Below are 9,706 nucleotides of genomic sequence, written 5' to 3'. Positions count from 1 at the left end.
TCCCAAGTTAAAAAGTCAAGCAATCTGTATATAATATATATATTTTTTTAATCTAATAATAATCTGCCATTCAATATGGTCTCTATCTTCCCAGGAAAAGCATTACGCCTGTGCTGGGAAGCACTCACTACGTAAACGTGAAGCAATGTTGTCATACCCTACCCTCAGCCCCGTGCTGATGATGAACGCTTGAGTCCCATGCATCTAATATCATTTCAGATCATTTTAACTGAAACATCAAGGGGGATTGATGGTCTCTCAAAATCAATTGTCTCATAAATGCCCACAAAGAACAAGGACGAGTTATACCAAAGACCCACCATTTCACTTGGTTCTGGTGGAAACTCAATGTCCTCAGGGATGATATTGGGGTCTCGTAATGGTTCATCAGCATCTCTTTACTTCCATGTTTTAGCATCTAGGAACCATGCTCCATATTTGGGGCTTTTAGTTCCTGGTTTGCTCTGTTGAACATGAGCATTACTCATATATATATATTTACATAGGCAGGAAACAAGAAAAAAAAATACAGACTGCTATATTGGTCTGCTAATACAGGACTCGTAAAGGCCCAGGGCACTACTTCAGTAAAGAAAAAAATATTTTTTTTTCAGGGGGTGCTACAACACCCTCAGAACCCCTACTCCCTGTGTTTATGTACGCAGTCCTCCTCACCTTTATGGTCATGGAAGGTTTGTGTTCGCTGTGCTTACCAATGAGGCGACCCAGTCACAGAAAAGCTTGACTTTCTTGATGTCCTCCTCTTGAGATGTGGAACACAGTCGTTTGACATTGATTATCTGGTCTTCCTTGGCACTGATCTGTTTTGCTTGCAGCTCTTTGGGCAGGAATCGTCCATCCTTTAGCAAAAACAAGAAAAGGGTTAACAGCACAGACTGTTGGCTCCATATCCTACATCACCAGTACTTATACCAGTAGATCAGGGCCGGCTCTAGCCTTTTGGGGACCTGTCATGCCAAATAGTGTCCCCCTCTGCGGGACATTATTTGGCATGACAGGCCCTAAGTGAGTTTTGGTTGAGGGGGCCCCCACCTCATGGCAAAACATTTTCATGGCCCCATTTTCCTGCAATTTTACACATTTTGCAATGACTTATGCCATGTTGATATGATATCTGAGTGAGAATGACTAACAAGTGACAATGACTAAAGGTCAGGGCACATGCCCTGCATGTCCGGTTGATATTCGGCAATGATTACTACACATTAAGATAGATGGCAAGACTAATCTTACTCTCAATAGTAAGTCGAGATCCCGACTGAGTTCTTTTTGGTCAGGGGCCTGTCATGCTAAATAATACCTGCCAAAGAGTGTCCCCCACTGCATCACAATGGGATTCCCACTGTGACGCAGGGGGGACACTTTGGCAGGTGGACACTATTTGGCATGACAGGTCCCCTTGTGGCCGGGCGCCCTAAGCAATCGCTTATGTCGCTTATGCCAGGAACCGGTCCTGCTTTAGATGTACAGCTTATACCCTAGTAATGAAGATTTTGCCCCAAAACAAACTTCTCTGGAAATGACATTGCAGTGACAGATGGTCCCTCTCTCACTTCCTCCTCTGACTCGGATTCCTGTATGATGGTTTCACACAGCTCAGTGCAGTCGTCTGGTGAAGTCACTGCAGAAGCTCTGTTCACACACACATATCCGGCCCCAGGACACAACCTGATCAAACAACTATCAGCTGAAGGACAAACCGTAAGTAGTACATTCAATTGTGTTGTTACAAGTAAGCAAAACAAAGTCATGCCGTAACAACAGCGTAAGAGTTGATTACTTTTATAATTCAGAATTGTGTGTGCGTGGACCATCTGATGTATATTTTAGGGTCTGGTTTCTCGGACACAGATTAAGCATTCTGTTGGACTAAAACCCTTTCATTGTGTTTGGAAAGATGCCCTTTATGTCTTATTGCAAAAAGGAGGAGGCATCTTTTATCTTCAATGTGATGACATGGCTAATTAGTCTTGTTATCTACCTGCCACTCACCTCTGGGGGCATGCCATGCTCTTAATGTGGGTACAGAGCCAGAGGATGCTGTTTGAGTTTGTGCTCCACTGTAGCCACATGCTCCTTGTGTGCCTGCTGCAGAGCATTCTGCTTAGAGAAGCAAGCCTGCTATTTTGAGAAGCACTTCCTTTTGTGTTTTATTAGAGAGAGATGTAGGACATCCCAACTACAGAACCATCCAATGATGGGATTTATAAATGAATTATCTGGGCTCACAAAATAACTGATCTCCAGAAATAACTTTTAGAATGCTCAAATTCTGAGCTAGCCATTAAAAAAGTATGGTCCGTAGATCTAACTAAATCTGTACAACCCTTTAACTGAAACAGAATATGGCATCCCGTAATCCGAACCATCAATTTATAACTTTTACATTTGTTCACAGACTGTATTTAACACCAAGGAAACGTTTTACGATGAAATTGGCCCCATCTCCCAACTGTTCACTGTGTCCCTACATCAGGTAGGCACATTCCTTCATATGTGGGAGTGCCCTGCAGTTAAACGCTTCAATGCTTTGTATCTACTATGTTACTTAACGATGATAGTCCATTGAATATCTCAATACATGTTTCCTTGTCCCTGTGGGGTAAAAGCTAAACGGTGATTACTTTCACATTGCCCACATTTGGAAACTCCAGCGAGAGTGGGTTGTGGAAGGTCTTCAATTATTTGTCAATTAAACACATTTTTATTTGTAACCTTCATTTACGGCCTACCCCGGTCAAACCCTCCCCTAACCCGTACAACGCGGGGCCAACTAAGTAAATTAAACATATGACAAAATATGTCAGCCAGATTTTAAAGTATGACTGTAATCACTATAACAAATGCAACACAGTGCTGTCTTTTAACGTTAGCAAGCTAAGGTGGGAGTGGCTAAGGACTTAGCCCAAAGGCCGACAGCTGGCGATATTGAGTCAGATTGTCAGTCATGTTGGTCAAATGAAACAACGCCATGTCGCCATCTGCCGGCCTATGGGCTACCGTTAACTCGAATGGTCGACCGTCAACATTTGGACCAACGTTGACCACTAAGTCCTGAGGTACTCCCACAATAGCTAGCGACAATCTTTAGCTAACATCCACATTACCAAGGGTAGGCAGGCAGCATCTTTCTGATCTCCATTGGTCCATTTAAAAAAATGTTTTATCAGTCTTTACGTATCCTTGTTTTGTCAAATGTCCATGTATTGAACAGTAAAACGAGTCTTGCCCTTCGACCCTTTAATAATTCCAGTATCGAAAGTTTGTTCGTTATGTGGATACTAAGGTAACGGTGTTTTGGCGCTAAATCGGCAGTTCTTATGCGATGTCACAAATATAAATCCAGAGACCCTTAATTTGGTTATTTAGTTATATTTACATATGTACATTGTTTATTTAGCCCATATTTAAATATGGACTGTGTACTCCAATGTTGTACACCATGATGGACAATAAATTAAACCTTAACACATACAAAATAAGAGCAAAATCATCACATACAGCCTTACTGTTTTGACCACTAGATTGTGGTATTTTTATTTTTTATTATTCTGACAAAAGAGTGCTTACTTACTGGGCACAGATGTCAATTCAACATTATTCCACGTTGGTTCAACGTAAATTCATTGACATTATGTTGAAACAACATTTGTACAACCACTGTGTGCCCAGTGGGAAAATAAAGGATTGTTTAACATTGTAAGTTTGGCCTGTCATGTACTTTGGGTCTTCAGAGTTTTCATTCCTTCTTGTGCCATGTATTCCTCCTGCTGTGTCACAGGACTGAGGTCAACACTGTTGAACAACATCGCAGCCTCTTGAATGACGAATCCTCAGTGTCATCAGCATCCGATTCCATCAACAAGGCACCATTTGTTAGGCCAGTGAAATTCCACTTCATGGATTTATGGACTGTGGAAGACCCAGCCTTTAGTAAATGCCTCTGACAGCATTTTGACCTTGTCGGCCAACTGTGAAACAGCTTAGGCCTGTTGGAGCTGTCACAGAAAGGTTATGAACTTTGTTTCAGCCAGACTACCAGAACAGAGGGTGGTGCGGTCTGCACAACGCATCACCGGGGGCAAACTACCTGCCCTCCAGGATAGCTACAGCACCTGATGTCACAGGAAGACCAAAAAGAACATCAAGGACAACAACCACCCGAACCACTGCCTGTTCACCCGTCTACCATCCAGAAGGTGAGATCAGTACAGGTGCATCAAAGCTGGGACCGTGAGACTGAAAAACAGCTTCTATCTCAAGGCCATCAGACTGTTAAACAGCCATCACTAGCGCAGAGGCTGCTGCCTATGTACAAACTTGAAATCATTGGCCACTTTAATAAATGGAACACCAGTCACTTTAATAATGTTTACATATCTTGCATTACTCATCTCATATGTATAGGTATTCTATACTATCTATTGCATTTTATCCTATGCCGCTCTGACATTGCTCATCTATATATTTTTATTCCATTCCTTTACTTAGATTTTTGTGTATTAGGTATTTGTTGTGGAATTGTTAGATATTACTTGTTAGATATTGCTGCACTGTCGGAACTAGGAGCACAAGCATTTCGCTGCACTCGCAATAACATTTGCTAACCGTGTGTATGTGACCAATACAATTTTATTTGATTTTATTTGACATATTTGAACTTCTTTGGCAAATATGTCCTCTTGGCTCCAGGACCATCTCACAAGGAGTTTTCCCTTTGACAAAGCCTGCCTACTTTCCTTGACATCTTTAGGTTATTGTACCATCTTCCATCATACCATCATGTTACTGTCCTCTGAGAAATGTGGTATGTGGTTCAGAACACTTGATAATAAATAGACCTTACCAAGACTGTACTGTATACAGTATATGAAAGGACTAGAAAAAGTATTAACATATTCAAAATATGAAAATAAGTTTGAAATGGGCTTGTTTGAACCCTGAGGTTTGTTAACCGTCACTGTCAGATTTTAAGGTTTTGAAGAGGCGTAAAATAAATTCTCCCTATGTTGCAATCTCAAGCATTTCTAGTTGGGAAACGATTTCATCACTTGTGTCATGGATTTATATTGACTGAAATATGACACGTTTGGAAGTTGTGATCACCTGGATGATGCCTCCAAATAGTTGCGTTGACCATGGTCTGACTCTCCCTGGAGCCTTGCCATTTGGCAGATCCATAAGAGAAGTAAATATTTGGAATCGAAAAGGATCTCAGGATTATTTGTCCGACATACTCCCAAAAAACAAACACTATTTACACGTACAAACTTTGGCACTGTGACACGTGACATACTTGAACTTCAAAGTCGGATTGTAAAGGTGGAGTTGTCAGTGTACTTTAACATTAGTACTCCTTGCATGATGTAAACTTTGTAACTAACTTAAGTGGGTGTGTGTGGAAATATTATTCTATGGCTAATCATATTGTGTAATATATTCCATTGTATATCTTGTTCCATTTGATGTTGGGTGTTGACAATCGAGTGTGCATTTCCAAAAATGTCCCAACAACTTGGGAACCAAAGCAACAGGACAACATTAGTTTTTTTCTTTATAATCATCTGCAATTTGTAGATTTCAGAAATCTGCAGAGAAGTAAAACAATTTTAAAAAAGGTGAGGTACTGTCAGGCTTTTCCTCAAATTGTGTGCAATAAGATGAAGATATAAGACATTTCTGTTTTGTATTTTATTTAAATTTTTATAATCTGCAATTAGTGGATTTTCATTTCTGTTTACACTTCAAAAAGTTGCATTGCATCCTCTTAGTCTTGTTGCAAAGTTTCCACTCAAAGTTGGGAATACGAGGACCACATCTACAGTTGAAGTCGGAAGTTTACATACACCTTAGCCAAATATATTTCTAAATAAATAAAATATGAAATAAATCATTCTCTCTACTATTATTCTGACATTTCACATTCTTAAAATAAAGTGGTGATCCTAACTGACCTAAGACAGGGAATTTTTACTCTGATTAAATGTCAGGAATTGTGAAACTGAGTTTAAATGTATTTGGCTAAGGTGTATGTAAACTTCCGACTTCAACTGTAGAATTGCTGGGACATTATTATTCAATTGCATTTGACATCTCATGTTTTGTCTGAGAAAAGCTTCACTGTTGTGCTATAGGTACTGCCTCCAAAGTGCAAACCAAGCGCTATGGGCACACTTTCTTGCTTCTAGGACAGGAACTTGTGAGAAAACAATGAATGATATGTGGGGAAAACAGATACCCAGACAGGTTAGATTAGAAGAATTTATTCAAAATGATTTACCTTCTAATTAAAAGTCTCCTTGTCCTGGTATGTATGAATGGTTGCCTTATTTGCACACTGGACCCTTTTAGAGTGCACAAAGGATATGTCCCTTGCACCCAAAAGTTTTTGTTCCCAATATGATCAAATAGTGCTGTGTGTATGGGCCGTCAATTTTTATATATTAAACTAGCCAAGTCAGTTAAGAACAAATTCTTATTTACAATTGACGGCCTACCCCGACCAAACCCTAATCCAGATGACGCTGGGCCAATTGTGCGACTCCCAATCAGGGCCAGTTGTGATACAGCCAGGAATCAAACCAGGGTCTGTTGTTACGCCTCTAGCACTGAGGTGCAGTGCCTTAGACCACTGCGCTACTCGGGATCCCCTCTTAGGAGCATCTACAAATAAAATCAGTTTTTGCTTCACTAACCAAACTGTTTTTTTCCCCCCAGAAACAATGTTGCTGCATTACTTGCCTATTATCATTCTTCCCTGATGATTTGCTTCAGTATTTTTTCGCTTCTCTTGTTTGAACAGATGTCACCCCCCTCCAGCATGGCCCGATTGTTATAGTACTTACTTATTAGTACATTGAAGTAACACTTTAGTAACATTTTAGAGTACACCCAAGTAAGTTCCTTTTTGTTAACAAGCAACATCTAATAATATGATGTATAACTTTTCCCATGGACTATAATCAATGGGCATCTTTTGTCTGAATACAGGGAAGGGCATGCAACAACCTTTTGCATGCCATTCCCTGTATTCAGACAAAAGATGCCTATTGATTATAGTCCATGGGAAAAGTTATACATCATATTAGCTCAGTCTGTAGCCTCCAATACTGTTCAAACAGCATTTTAGCAGGATGTAACCTATTGGGTTCCAAAATTGGGGAGCGTTGTCCAACTTTTTTTTGTTGCTTTGGGGAGGGTTGTATGTTTTTTGGGGGGGTGCACAGGGGAGGGTAGTGCGTTTTTTACCTGGTTTAAATTCACTCCGCAGGTACAATATAATTGCTTCCATCCTAGCCAAATTTCCTCATCTGCTTGCCCCTCCCCTATATCAAGCTGTTTTGTTACTTTCCTTATGCACTACGCTTTTCTCCGCACTAAATTTTACTATACCACAGGTCAATATAGTCTACCAGTCTAACTGTCTATCCTTCCATCTCATTTGTCCAGATCTGCAATAGGCTAACTAGCAATCATATCACACATAAAATCATTCAAAGCTGCATACATTTTCAATATGAATCTACAAGAACAAATAGCAATAGCTGAGAGGCAGTGGAGAAGCCAGATGCATTCTTACAATGGCGCTGGAGGGGGTGGCTGCCATTTTATGGGCTCCTAACCAACTGTGCTATTTTGTGTGTTTTTTCACATTGTTCTTAACTTATTCTGTAAATAATGTTGCTGCTACCGTCTCTTATGACCGAAAAGAGCTTCTGGATATAAGAACAGCGATTACTCACCTCTAACTGGACAAAGTTTTTTCTTTAATGAGTCCGACGTGAAGGATATAAAAACCGATGCTGGCACTAAGATCATACTCAACGAGCTGTTTAAGGCCATAAGCAAGCAAGAAAATGCTCATCCAGAAGTGGCACCCCTAGTGGCCGGGTCACTTTAATGGAGGCAAACTTTTTACCATTTTACCTCATTTCTACCAGCATGTCACATGTGCAACCAGAGGAAAAAAACTCGAGACCACCTTTACTCCACACACAGAGACACATATAAAGCTCTCCCTCGCCCTCCATTTGGCAAATCTGACCATAATTCGATCTTCCTGCTTCCTACGCAAAAACTAAAGCAGGAAGTACCAGTGACTCGCTCAATACGGAAGTGGTCAGTCAAAGCGGATACTATGCTACAGGACTGTTTTGCTAGCACTGACTGGAAAATGTTCCAATCACTGCCTACATTAATAAGTGCATCGACGACGTCGTCCCCACAGTGACTATACATACATATGCCAACCAGAAGCCATGGATTACAGGCAACATCCGCACCGAGCTAAAGGCTAAAGCTGCTGCTTTCAAGGAGCGAGACACTAATCCAGACGCTTATAAGAAATCCTGCTATACCATCAGATGAACCATCAAACAGGCAAAGCTTCAATACAGGAATAAGATTGAACCCTACTACACCGGCTCCGACGCTCGTTGGATGCGGCAGGGCTTGCAAACTATTACAGACTACAAAGGGAAACCCATCCACGAGCTGCACAGTGACGTGAGACTATCAGACGAGCTAAATGCCTTTTAGGCAACCTTCGAGTCAATCAACACTGAAGCATGCATGAGAGCACCAGCTGTTCCGGACGACTGTGTGATCACACTATCTGTAGCTGATGTGAGAAAGATCTTTAAACAGCTCACAACAACGTCTGCCACGCTGATCCCCAACACGGGGGCCCTTCAGGGGTGCATGCTTAGTCCCCTCCTGTACTCCCTGTTCACCCACGACTGCGTGTCCAAGCATGACCCCAACACCGTCATTAAGTTTGCAGACGACACAACAGTGGTAGGCCTGATCACCGATAACGATGAGACAGCTTATAGGGAGGAGGTCAGACACGTGGCAGTGTGGTGCCAGGACAACAACCTCTCCCTCAATGTGAGCAAGACAAAGGAGCTTATCGTGGACTACAGGAAAAGGGGGGCCAAACACACCCCCATTAACATCAGCGGGGCTGTAATGGAGCGGGTTGAGAGTTTCAAGTTCCTTGGTGCTCACGTCATCAACAAACTATCAAGAACCAAACACACCAAAACAGTCGTAAAGAGGGCACGACAACACCTTTTCCCCTTCAGGAGAGTGAAAAGATTTGGCATGGGTCCCCAGATCCTCAAAAAGTTATACAGCTGCACCATCAAGAGCATCCTGACCGGTTGCATCACCGCCTGGTATAGCAACTGCTCGGCATCCGACCGTAAGGCGCTATAGAGGGTAGTGTGTACGGCCTAGTACATCACTGGGGCCAAGCTTCCTGCCATCCAGGACCTATATACTAGGCGGTGTCAGAGAAAGACCTTAAAAATTGTCAAAGACTCCAGTCACCCAAGTCATAAACTGTTCTCTCTGCTACTGGATGGCAAGCGGTACCAGGGCGCCAAGTGTAGATCCAAAAGGCTAATTAACAGCTTCTACCCCCAAACCATAAGACTGCTGAACAATTAATCAAATGAGCACGTTTGTCCAAAATATAATTCCAGCAGTCTCAAAAAGGCTTGGGTCTTATTCTGCTGACATGATGATCAATGATTGGCTGCCATTTGACAAATCAAAATAATCTTGCACTTTTGTCCATAATAATATCATTGTATATTGTAGGCTATACCCACACTGTATCTGCAAACTGTTGGCTGGAGTGCACGTGCCAATACCCGAGTGGGCACATTTGCTATACCTA

The sequence above is a fragment of the Oncorhynchus tshawytscha genome, linkage group LG12 (genome assembly GCF_018296145.1).
Source record: "Oncorhynchus tshawytscha isolate Ot180627B linkage group LG12, Otsh_v2.0, whole genome shotgun sequence".
Lineage (NCBI taxonomy): Eukaryota > Metazoa > Chordata > Actinopteri > Salmoniformes > Salmonidae > Oncorhynchus > Oncorhynchus tshawytscha.
The sequence above is the reverse complement of the archived record's forward strand: the minus strand, read 5'-3'. Positions refer to the sequence as shown.